The following is a 14,179-nucleotide window of genomic DNA, read 5'->3' on the forward strand; positions in this document are numbered from 1 at the left end:
TCCTTGAAAACCAAAGTAGGGCTGACAAAGAATTAAATAAACATAATAATAATTGACAAGAATTAGAAAGAAAAGAAATGAAAAATAAATAAATCCTTGACAACTTAAGAAAAGAATTGATATGGAAAGATTAAGATTGAAAGAGTTGAGGACAATAAGAGAATTGTTGTGTGAAATTATAAAATTTATAGTAAATTAAAAAAATTTTAAAAAGTGTATAAAATATATTTATTTTATTTTTCAATTATTATTATTATATTTTTAATCGACAAGTCGTACCAAGCTAATTTTACGGAACCACATGCAATTTTACGACACATACCAAAAACGAGGACTCGGATTGGACTAACTCCTGTTCGGTGCATATTTGTGGGCCTTGGTTATGTGGGTTATTGCCACGTGTATGTTGGGGTTTCATAAAGAATTATTGGTAGTTAAGTATAATTATTGGCTTTTGCAACTAATATTCTTTTTAAGTAAATATGATTGGCATATTCTTAATACAATTGTTGCCCAAGTCACTACTGACGTCGCCCTATTAGCATGATCCAAAGATGTTAGTCCACCTAAATTCCTTCAGGCCAACAGACTTATTCCCACGCAAGGTTGAGTGAAAATGTAAAGTCACGTATGTTAATTTTTTAAAATTTAAATATCTACTTATATGATAATTTTGATTATTATTATCAAGAATAAAATTATCATTTAGAAAATTTATTTAAAAAATATACAAATTATCTCATTTTTCTTATTTTAGTTTTAAAAACTAATAATTTCTTCCTAATTTTTTTAAGGTTTAAAAACTAGCGTTTTTCTCCCAAATCTAGGGTTTCAACCTCTAATATTTTTCCTATTTAAGCCACCCTAGCCTTTTGAAAAATTTCATTTTCACCCCCTCTTTGACTTCCAGATCACCATTAGTATCTTTCTCTCTTTGTCTTCGGTATTCAAGATTGAGTCTCAATAGCATCCCCTTCACTTTCTTCCCATTTATCTCTCATCTGATGCAAAATCTAGTTGAAATTGAGTGAGAAACTCTCTCTCGATTTCGGCCACCGATGCTTCAAGGCTAATTTGGTGCTCTGTGTCCCTTCAATATGATGAATCGGAGAAAGGAAACGTCATGTCTTCGTTGACTATCAAAGGAGAGATTGACAACGACGTGAAATTTGCCAACGAATCCAAAAAGAATGAAACCCTAAGTCATCTCTTCTGTGTCGATTTAGTCTAAGACAACTCTGTGTTTGACCTTTGTCATCTGTCTGATGATTTTCTTTATTAACAATGATAATTCAAAACAGAGATATAATGGTCAACTCAAGTCGGATCTTTGTAATTCCGACACATATTATTTTGTATGGGCATATATTAGTTAACATATGCGACCAAAAAGACTTGGTTGTGCAAAATTTCAACTCTAGTAGCCTATTATATTTCGTTTCTGAGTAATCTTTGTCAATAATGGAAATCTAAAAAGGTTTACTTTAAATTCTACCGTGACATTGTATGCAACCCCTCGTTAGCCAAACTAGTTTATAACTAGATGATATTACATTCTCATGTCATTCAATCGCGTTGTTAAAACAAAAAAGTTCATGAACATGTGATGCTACTTTGTTCTCCATCTTCTAATCCACATGTATTCACTCTCAAATATACGTAGTACTCAATTATGAAAGTTTGTCTCCATCTTTGTTTCTCTATATTCTTGTATAGAGATGACAATAGGGAGGGGTGGAGGGATCTCAATCCCCATCTCTGTCCTTGTCCCTATCCTCGTCCTCGTCCCCATCCCCGTCCCTATCCTCGTATGAGATATTAATTATTGTCTTCGAGCCATCCTTGTTATCGGGATAAAAATGATTCCCTATCCCTTCCCCGCGAAGAAACACCCTTTTCCTATCCCTTCCCCATCCTTGTGGGGAAAAATCCTCTCCCTGTATCTGCAAGAAAAAATTTTCTCTTTATACCCACTAAACACAATATAGATATATTAAATAACAAAATTAACTAAAATTAAAACCAACCCACTATTTCAAATACTACAAATATAATATATTAACCACTTTAATATGCACAACAAAAATATAAATAAATTTGAAAAACCAAAATAATTTAAAATTATAAAGATATTTAGTATTTTAAGTAAATATATTAATATAAAGAGATAAAGATGGGGGTGGGGCGGGGAGGGGATATATGCATTCCATCCTTGTCTCATTCCCCTTCTCCGTTTCTATTGGGGAATCTCTTTTTTGTTAGGGTCGGAGCCCCTAAAGTTGGACCAAAATTGTCATCTTTATTCTTATATCAAAGCTTGATGTGAAAGCTCGAGAAGACCTAGTATTGCTAACAAAAACACTTCTCTATATCATTTGCATGCAATTGAGAAAAGTCTAATAAAAATACATGTAGATCAAACACATTCGTCTTGATAATATTATTTACATGTCACATATTTGACTTTGTGGCCTAATGATATTTATATTCATTACTCACATACTTACTACCATAAAACATAGATATTATATCTCTAGCTTATTATGTTATTAATCTTGCGCCCATCACGCACCTACTTAACATTTTTATATTGAATTTAATATATCCAAAAACGCCTAAATTTTCTTGCAGAAAAACCTACCATTTTTAATAAAACAAAACAAAATAGATACACTAAAACACAGTCAACTCTGATTCACCAAATAACGACATATTATTCAAGAAATATAACAAAGTCGACACATTAAAAAAGGTGTAAATGTCATTTTCTTTTTTATAAAAAGGCTAAAGTTATCCCAATCATGCGTAAACAATATTTTCTACAAGTGTTCTATTAAAATAGTGTGCCAAGTAGGTTGAGTAAATTATTGACGAAATGAAACCTCAAAAAAAAAAAAAAAAAAAAACACTATATTTTGAATTGTTAGGGATGGACACATACCCTACATCTGAAAATACGAAAATATTGAGGTTGGTTATGTTATGTGAGATTTGGAAAAAAGAAATTGATCCATAACATTTGAAAATGAAGAGGCTTTTCAAAGGTTTACATTGGATGCACCCGAGAGAAAAGGTTTTGTATTTAAATTGAAAAATGGAAAATGTGCCTATTTTCTACTAAAAAGTGTCATTCAATATAATTTATTAAAGAAAGAATATCAGGAAATAACTCATACTTGTAAACTTAAGCACCCATTATAATTTTTTTTTGACCAATTGAGCCATTTATTATAATGACATTAGTAAACTATAGAATAACTTATAATATATGAAAAATTCATCAGTCAGTCTTGGAAATGCGACAGAAGTTATGAAAATGTGTAATAGTAAGAAAATAGGTATCAAAATTTTAATTTTCCTTTATCTACACAACTTTTAGTTGGAATAAATATGTTGTTTTCTTTAATTAGGATCTGACGTGCAGGCATGAGCCACCAACCGTAACTTTCTTCTTCAAATGTTTGCGTCTTTTGCCAACAACAATTGCAGGTATAGATAGAGACCTGAATCAAGATCATTCTCATACTAACTTCATCACAAAATATTGCCATTAATGTGAGTATTTCTATCTCCATAGTAGGTTTTGATGCTCAAATTAAAGCTATGAAATTGTTAAACATATTACTATTTCATCTGGTTATAATTTAATCTAATTCTGATAGAGTCTGACTTTGATTTATTATTTATTATTTTTTTAATTCATATGATTAAAATTTTAGTTTAGTTATTTATTATTTTCCTATTTCATATAATTAAGATTTCAATTCAGTTATTTATTATTTTTCTTTTTTATAAGATTATAATTTCAATTTAGTTATTTATTATATTTTCTATTTTATAGGATTAAAATTTTAGATTAGAGTACATTATAATATTATATATTACACGATGTTTGTAAATAATATTAATTAGTTTTACAACTCAATTCATAATTGTAAAAAAAAAAAGGATATTTAATTTTTAGTACATTTTGGGCCAACATATATATTTACAGCAATACTATGTGTACTCACTTTGGGTACACAAATATATACATATTCATATGTATCATCATATAATTGGTTATTGTTTTATTCTTAATTCAAAATCATCCAATCACATGATGACACATATAAATGTGTATACATTTGTATATCCAAAGTGGGTACACATAGTTTTATTGGTATATTATATCAAACTTTTTACACTAAACATTTTTACCATTTTATTTGTTAGAATATCTAAATTGTTGTTATTTTCAACCTTGAGAAATCAGACAAAGAGAATGCTATTATCTCTTTCTTTGTATGCACTGTAAAGAGAGAATATGTATAGATATTTAATATCAATATTTTAAACAAGATTCATATATATATGTTAGATAAGATCAATTGAATTTAAAATTTTTGAGTTTAATTTTTTAGATTATAAGTGTGGTTAGTGTTGATCTCATATTGAAGCAGCATATGAAAAGATAATTCAATAAGTCACTTATAAAGAACATGTACTGAAAGCCTTGGTGTTGAATAAATAAAGAATACTTTTTCCTTTTATATATCATATATATATATATATATATATATATATATATATATATATATATATATATATATATATATGTATATTTATATAAAATGTCCCAAGAAGCAAAACAAATTTTACAGAGAATATTTGTGTAGGGAATATTGCAGAGAAGCATAGAATATTGCAGGGAATACTTTCAAACAATACTTATTTGCTTCTTTTATATGAATGTATAAACTTTTGCAATTATTTTTTGCAATAGTCCTTCCTTGCTTTCCCAAAGATCATTTTATATATAGCATAAAAAAGTTAACATATACAACATAGATTTTCGGATTGCTTTCCTATGTATTAAGAAAATTCAGTGAGCAATCGACCGATGATAAAATTTGTTGGATTGACAGCGATGACATAATGACAGGATGACAAGTGAGTTAATATATATAACATAAAATGAAAGCATAATTGTATTATACCAAATTTAATTAAATAACTGAATGTAAATTATCAATACCAATTAAATTTAATTCAATCTGAATTTAATTAAATAATTTAATATAAATTACCAATTAAGTAAATGTAAATCTCGATTCGATCTGAATCAAGACTAGCTAAATAAGTAAATATAAATCTAATTAAGTTAATTATCAATCATTGCAATGAAAATAGGTTGACGGTGCCAACGGTTGGTGAGAACACCAGTGGTTAGAGGTGATGCCAAGGGTTGGTGTTTCCACCAACCGTGGTGCCACTAACCTTTTTGGTGTCAGACTTGATTTTTTTTTAAAATATTACTCATGAAAAAATTTTTAATTGTGCATATCACCTGACCATTTTTTTTAATAATAATATTTTAAAAAAATAATAATCAATTTTCGACCTTTGTCATCCGTCTGATGATTTGGGAGTAAGAGAGCGTCACGGAATGAAGAACGGGGATAATTAATTTTTAGAGAAATTATATTAGATTATGCTCTTTAGAAGAAAAAAATGGGAAATTAAAATTTTTATCTTTTTTTTAGCTGTGTATACATATATAACACCTATCTCAAAGCCTAAATAAAAATACCACAGCAGTATTTTATTTTTCCAAAATACCTCCGTTGATGTAACTCCTGCATGCAGAAAGAGAAAATCTTTTTCTTTAACCTTCTAATGAGGAAAGAATCTCTGCAGTATGAGAAAAACACTTCTTCAACAAAGAATACCTGTGATTGAATAATAAAACCTGTAAGAAAACCATTATAAAAGATTTAAATTGAACACAAGGGAGGAGAGACGACAATTGGTAGATTTATTTAGAGAATTAATATTTGTTACAAAAATTTCACAGCAAAATCATCCGTATTCAAGTCAGTCTTAATTCAAGCTCATATGTTATGTGTTTTATTTATGAATAATTGAGAATCAAATAATGTATGATAGATTTATGCTCATGACTTCATGTAAAATTTAATTTTGTTGTGATTTCATGTTGTTAGACTGTTTAATGTTGTTATTTCATGTTGTTTTTATTGTTTAAAGTTGTTATAATATTGTTTAATGTTGTATTGATGGTAAAAAAAAATACAAAAATTATGGTTTGAAAATTTCCAAATGAAGAATGGGTTGGCGACGCCAACTTGGCTTCGCGACGCCAACCCCACATTGTTTTTCTCCTCCCATTTCACTCAATTTCATGTTGTTTTTAATGCTGTTATTTAATGTATATTCTAGACGAGAATAATTAAATTCTATCAATATTAGAATTTCCACAAATAATCATAAAATATATTATATTATATCAACATGGAATTCAACATTTCCATAAATCAAAGAGGTTCAATACCATAACATATTAATAAATGAATAAATACGTACGAAAATAAATTTGGATATGAAATTCAATGACTATGACCACTTTTGAACTATCATTGGCTTGAGATTTGTACGATTTAAAATAGAACATTTTGATAATCAAACGCTCTCCATATTTATAGGGATTTGATCTTCACCAATCAGATTGAGAAAATACATTTTCTCTATCTCTAATAATATTAGGAGTAACTTTATCTAAGATAAAGTTATTATAATGCTTGCGATAGCCTACATGTCTCGCACTTTGTTTATTTGGAAAAATAGAGAGAAATATTGATTTTCTTATATTCATTACAACTATGCATTATTTAACGAGCTGTAATTCATCTACATATTGCCAATAATTATTGAATTTCTTATCCCGAACAAGATTAGAAATTATTGAAGTCCAATAATTTGATAATGAGCTTAGTAATCCAGATATCCTCTCATTTGCAGTTAATTTGATGCCCTTGTCTTTTAAATCATAATATCTCTCATGCATAACGCCAAGGTGAGTGAAAAGGTTGTACACTAGATTCATCTTATAGTTCAGATAGTAGTCCTTAGTTAACATGTTTATCTTATAGATGAGCAATAAATGAACAATAATAAATTATACATGCATAACAATATAAATATTTACTCTAAACAAAATATATATATTTATTTAAATATAAATAAATTAAGCCAAAATAAAAAATTTTGGCTTAATTTATTTATAAAGGGGTTGCCGCCAACCCCTTAACTTTAAAAGGGGTTAGCGTCGCCAACCCCTTAATTTTTCGCCAACCCCTTAATTTGAGTCGCCAACCCCCCCTCCCAAACCATCCCAACCAAAATCAGTTTTTTGACAGTTTTTTTATTTCTAAAATTGAACCAATTGACTAATTAACAATATTGTTAAAATTGTAATATTTAACAATATTTTGATTTACTTAATTAAATTTCGATAGAATTAAATTGAAGTGATTTAGAGTGAATTCAAATTGAATTAATTTTGGTACAATACAATACATTTATGTATTTATTTTATAAGAAAACCTCACCTGTTGTCTTGCTATTATTTTATCTCTACAAATCCAATAAGTTTCGTCGGTCGATTGCTCAATGAATTTTTTTGTGTGCAAAGTATAAATCTCTCGCTCTTTTATGGTATGTTTAAGATAGATATACTATATCTTTGCTATATATATATGCTAAAGATGAATCACGTGAATACTATTGCACCAATAATTTCTTGCAAATCAAGTTATTCCCTACAAGATTTTGCAATTAAAATTATTCCCGCATGCTTCTGCAAATTTTTCCCTGCAAGATTCTGCAATTCATTTTTGTTTTGATTCTTTATATATATATATATATATATATATATATATATATATATATATTGATGTATTCTTTGTATATTCAACATCAAGTACTTCAGTGCACACTCTTTATGGGTGGTTTCTTGGATTACCTTTTCATGTGCTACTTTAAAAATTTCGACTAATACGATCAATTGAGTTTATAATTTTTATACATTTAATCTAAAAAATTTAAACTCAACAATTGTAAATTTACTTAATCTTATCTAACACATAAATATAAATCTTGTTTCAAATATTGCTACTAAATATCTATACATTTTTTTTCTCTCTATAGTGCATTAAAAATAAGTAATACTAAACGCTTAGTTTTAGTTTTTTAAGGTTGAAGATAAAGACAATTTAAGTATCCTATCCTATAAAGTGGTAAAAATATTTAGAGTGTAAAAAATATGATATAAATATATACGTGAGCCCAAATGAGGGTAAAAATTTCAATTTCCCGGAAAAATTGTGGAGGGATACATTATATCTTTTATCTTAATGAATGACGCTTGATCACAGTTTATTATTTTCTCTACCACAAATACTATTTTATCTAATAACATAATCATATCTCTCGTCCTGAATTGATTTATTTTGCTTGATTCTTGCGGAACCAACCTCAATATTTTCATTGGATTTAATCTGTTTATAACCCAAGGGTTTTTTTTTTAAAAAGTAAATCCAAGGTTTTGTATTATTGCTTTTGCCATTCTTTTTGGCCAATAATTTCTTTAATTATTTCGTTATTTATTGAATCTGTTTTGGTGTCTTTGTGTTCATCGACACAAATCAATGTTTTTTGTTCAAAACACATGATTTTGTTTAGAAAATATAAGTGTTGTAGAGAATTTCTAGTGTTTTGTTGAAGAAGTTACATGAAACGATAGGTAAGGGCCAATTTCAGGCAAGCTTTCTATGTAAGAAGTTGTCCAACATTGATATTGATCGACTTTCGGATAACTTTTTAACATTAACTATCATTTCGGGCACATTTTATGCAAGCACTTTTTCATATAAAGTTGGCCAAATTAGCCATTAGGTAGGTTTCGTCTAACATTTTATGAAAGAGTTGGTTGAAACATGCCTAAACTTCCATTTCGGAAAAAATTTAAGTTTTAAGTTTTGGGTTTGTTTCTTTTAACTTATTTATCTTCTTATGTCGTGTAGAAAATATTGGTATGACATATGATTTGAGAACAACAAACATGCATAATAACATAAAAGGATAATATCAATTAGTTATATATTAATATGTCTAATAAGGAAGGATTTGTATATCATATCATGGTAAAGTCTAGAGCAAATACCTTTAGATTTTCTTTATTAACAATGATCATTCAAAACAGAGATATAATGGTCAACTCAAGTTGGACATTTGTAATTCCAACACATATCATCTAATGTGAGCATATATTAGTCAATTTGTGCGACCAAAAGGTTTGGTTGTGTAAATTTTTAACTCTAATAGTCTATTATAAATTGCTTCTGGGTAATCTTTGTCAATAATTGAAATCTAAAAATGTTTACTTCAAATTTTACCATGACATTGTATGCAACCCTCTCCTTGTTAGCCAAATTAGTGTATAACTAGATGATATTAGATTCTCATATCATTCGATTACATTGTTAAAACAAAAAAGTTCATGAACATGTGTTGCTACTTTGTTCTCCATCTTCTAATCCATGTGTATTTACCCTCAAATATATGTAGTACTCAATTGTGAAAGTTTGTCTCCATCTTTGTTCTCCTTATTCTTGTATCAAAGCTTGATGTGAAAGCTTGAGAAGACCGACTATTGCTGACATAAGCACTTCTCTCTATCATTTGCATGGAATTGAGAAAAGTCTAATAAAAATACGTGTAGATCATACAATATCATTTACATGTCACATATTTGACTTTTAAACATTGTTATATGTATCTATTTTTAATACATAATTCATATACATAGTAATATGCCATCATATAATTATATTATTTTAAAACATGTGTCATCATATGATAAAGAAACATCCAATCACATGATAACACCTCCTCTGTGTACATAAATTATGTATCAAAAATTGGTATACATAGTTTTATTGTTGACTTTTTGGCCTTATGATATTCATATTCATTACTCACATACTTACTACCATTAAACTTAGATATTATATCTCTAGCTTATTATGTTATTAATCTTGCGCCCATCACGCACCTACTTAACATTTTTATATTGAATTTAATCTATCAGAAAACACCTAAATTTTCTTGCAGAAGAACCTACAATTTTTAATGAAACACAACAAAATAGATACACCAAAAACAGAGTCAACTCTGATTCACCGAATAATGACATATTATTCAAGAAATTTAACAAAGTCGACACATTAAAAAAGGTGTAAATGTCATTTTCTTTTTTATAAAAAAGAAGCGTTCTATTAAAATAGTGTGCCCAGTAGGTTGAGTAAGTTATTGACGAAATGGAACCTCAAAAACAACAATAAAAAACACTATATTTTGAAATGTTAGGGATGGACACAAATACTGCATCTGAAAATACGAAAATGTTGAGGTTGGTTATGTGAGATTTAGAAAAAAAGAAATTGATCCATAACATTTGAAAATGAAGAGGCTTTTCAAAGGGTTACATTGAATGCACCCGAGAGAAAAGGTTTTGTATTTAGATTGAAAAATGGAAGATGCGCCTATTTTCAACTAAAAAGTGTCATTCAATATAATTTATTAATTGAAGAAAAATAAGTTGAAGAAAGAATATCAGGAAATAACTCATACTTTTAAACTTAAGCACCCATTATAATTTTAATTGGTTACAAATAGGTGAATAAAATTTTCAAAATTAACAGAAGAAAACTTAAGAAAACAACATACCTTAGGTGAAAAATAATCCTTTGGCCTTAGTAAAACATGGAAATATAAAATTTAAATTATAAATTCAAAATCTTAAAGGCGGTTTATGATATTATTCTTTGCGTCAGCCATGATGCCATGCAAGGCGCTTTCGGATTCCCTGACATTATATTAAATTAATGGGGGTCGGGACATGTAAGGCGCTTTGGGATTCCCTGACATTATATTAAATTGCAAACCACGTTAATCGGAGACTTTTCTTCATGTTTCACTTCTTCTTCTTGTACTTATACGCTGAAGAATTTTATAGCTTAAAAAGGTTTTCTTTTTTCAACTCTTCCTAGTTAGTTATACTGTTTTGTCGATTGCTGTGGGTGGTGGTGTCCTGACTGGTTGGTTGCGAGAAAGAAAAATGATTATGGGTTTCGGGTTTTACGTTGTGCTGAGAATGATAGGAGGCCAGAAGTTTGAGTGGCTGAGTTGTCATTTTAAGTTTGGAAAATAGTAAACGAGTGAATTATTTTTTCTTTCTTTTTCTCTGTTTCCTCTGTGTCTCTGTAAGTTTGCATGCAAAGATGATCCATTTGGTTTGAAATCCAAATAGAATGAAAATAAATAAATACGTAAAAATCCCAGTGTTATCTGAATAGTTCTAACTTGTGAGAACGAGGTGACTTTCTTTTTCCTTTTTTTCTTTATTGTTATTAATTTTGTACTCTATAAGATTGTATCCGAAACTGTTTTTGGAATCATTATTCGAACCCAATTCAAACAAATGCCTCTTTATAAAATTTTTCTTTCCTTTTATCAATCAACCAGCAGATGGAAATGTCTAACTACAAAAGGTTTTTATGTTATCTTGTATTCTGATCTAGCAAATTTAGTTGCAATTTGTAGCTAACCTTTTTCTTGTTTTAAATATGAACTTGGCTTATTCTTCTTGCAGGTAGTCCAATGAGCGAATACATCCACTAAACACAGAATTTTCCCACACACATAGTGATTCTAATCATAATTTACAGGATATAATGAATGCATAATGTGAGTTTTGAATCTTTTGTAGGTGTGATAAGGGATGGATTTTGAGCCATTGGAATGGTACTGTAGACCAGTGGAAAATGGAATTTGGGCAAAAGCAGTCGATAGTGCCTTTGGTGAATACACAAATTGTGCAGTTGATTCTCTCGTCATTTCCTTTTCTCATTTGGTTCTTTTTGGCCTTTGCATTTATCGAATCTGGCTTCTTAGAAGGAGTTCTATAGCTCAAAGGTTTCGTTTGAGTTCGAATTACTACAATTATATGCTAGGATTGTTGGCTGCTTACTGTACTGCTGAGCCTTTACTAAGATTGGTGATGGGTATTTCTATCTTTAACTTGGACGGAGAGACTAGTCTTGCTCCTTTCGAGGTGGGCTTTTCTTTTATTATTTTTTATTGTTTTATTTCGTTTTATTTTCTCTGCCTTCTTCTTGTGGCTTTTGGCTTTCGAATTCAGCACGCGCACACAAAATCAGATGTACTGGAAATTGATGTTTTTTTAGCTTCAATCTACTGCGAAATTAGTTAGAACTTTAAAAATCATAAATTGCATTATCTTTAATTGTGCTGCTTTTCCACAATCACCTTGCGAACTCAATCCATTGAACTGTTTTCTGAGGCTAGATATTGGTGGACATCACTAGGTTCATGCTTTGAAGATTTGAAACTGAAAATGTAGTGGACATTGCTAATGTTTATAGATTGCCAAAACAAATCTAATTAGTTAAAATATACCAGAATTTAGCTCTTTCATATGCTAATTATTGATGGTTAGGCAATAACATTGTGTTTCCCAATATGTGACCAATGTATGATCATTCCATCTCTAATTCTGGTGGTTGAGTTATATGCTACAAGTAACACTTTGGACTTCCTTTACCAAAGATATTCAAAGTAATTTTATTTTCTCTTGCAGGTGGTTTCTTTGATCATTGAGGCTCTTGCTTGGTGCTCTGTGGTCATAATGACTGGTTTGGAAACTAAAATTTATGTCCGTGAGTTCAGGTGGTATGTGCGGTTTGGTGTCATTTATGTTCTGATAGGGGATGCTGTAGTGCTAAATCTTATTCTTCCAATGATGGATTACTACAGTAGGTAAGTTTTTTCTGCATATCACTGCATGAATTTCATTCTTAAGAGAAATGTTTCTTAAAGAAGAAAAAACAGTCTAGTTTTATTGGAGGTTAATGTGCAGTGCACTCATGGTTTTATTACTCAAATGCAGATCAGCACTGTATTTGTATGTCAGCATGGTCTTTTGCCAGGTTTGTTTTTGAATAAATTGACGAGAAATAATTTTCATTCATGTATTACTTTATTATAGAGATACATATATACATAAAAATTAGAAATCTTAGATTAGGAAAGCAGTATTTTTGATTTCTATGAGTACAATCCTATAATCAAGTTCTACCATAATTAAATCTTTACAATCAAGCTCTAGTATCTGTATAATCTATTCTTATATGGTAATATACGTATTTTATATAGTCTGAAGCACTCCCCCTCAAGTTGAGGCATAAATGTTAATCATGTCTAGCTTGTTACAAATATATTCAATCCGAACCCCATTTATAACCTTAGTGAATATGTATCTTAGTTATTCTCCAATCTTCACATATCTTGTAGAAATCAAATTTTGCTGAATTTTCTCACGAACGAAATGATAGTCGATTTCAATATGCTTAGTTTGTTCATGAAACACACAAGATTAGAAGCATCATGAAGACCAACTTAGTTATCACATCGTAATTGTGCTAGTAATGAAATTTGGAAATCAACTTCAGTCAAAAGCTGATATATCCCCATTATTTTACACATAGACTGTTTCATAGCTCTATATTCTAATTTTCCATTAGAACGGGACATAATATTTTGCTTCTTACTTCTCTAAGATACCAAATTTCTTCCAAAAAGGACACAGTAGCTCATAGTGGATCTTCTATCTATCTTAGAACCTAACTAGTCTGTATCTAAGAAACATTCAATGTGAGTATGTCCATGATTTCCATATCATGTCCAAGGGCTCCTATCAAATAGCATAAAATTTGTTATAAAGCTGTTCAATGATCAATTGTTGGAGAAGACATGAATTGTCTTATAACACTGATAAAATATGCAATATCAAGATGAGCTACTATAAGATAATTCAACTTTCTTACCAGTCTTCTATATTTTTTAGGATCTTCAAACAATTCACCATATTTTGAAAGTTGCAAATTAGGAATCATTGGGGCATTACATGGTTTAGCTCTCGCTCTCTCTCTCTTTTTTTTTTTTGTCTTAGTTAATAAGTTAAGCACGTATTTCATTTAAGATAGGAAGATGCCTTTCTTGATTCTTGTCATTTTAATATCCAAGAAATATTTCAACACCCCTAAATCTTTTGTTTGAAACTAAGTGTGAAAAAATGTTTTAAGAGATGAAATTTTCATAGTATCACTTAATAATGACAATGTCATCAATAGACACAATTAGAAGAATACCATTAGCTTTAGAATGTTTATAGAAAACTGAGTGATCACACTTGCTTTTTACCATGCTAAACTTTTGAACTATCTAGCTAAAATTTTCAAACCAAGCACGAGGACTTTGT

The sequence above is a fragment of the Mangifera indica genome, chromosome 6 (assembly GCF_011075055.1).
Source record: "Mangifera indica cultivar Alphonso chromosome 6, CATAS_Mindica_2.1, whole genome shotgun sequence".
Classification (NCBI taxonomy): Eukaryota; Viridiplantae; Streptophyta; class Magnoliopsida; order Sapindales; family Anacardiaceae; genus Mangifera; species Mangifera indica.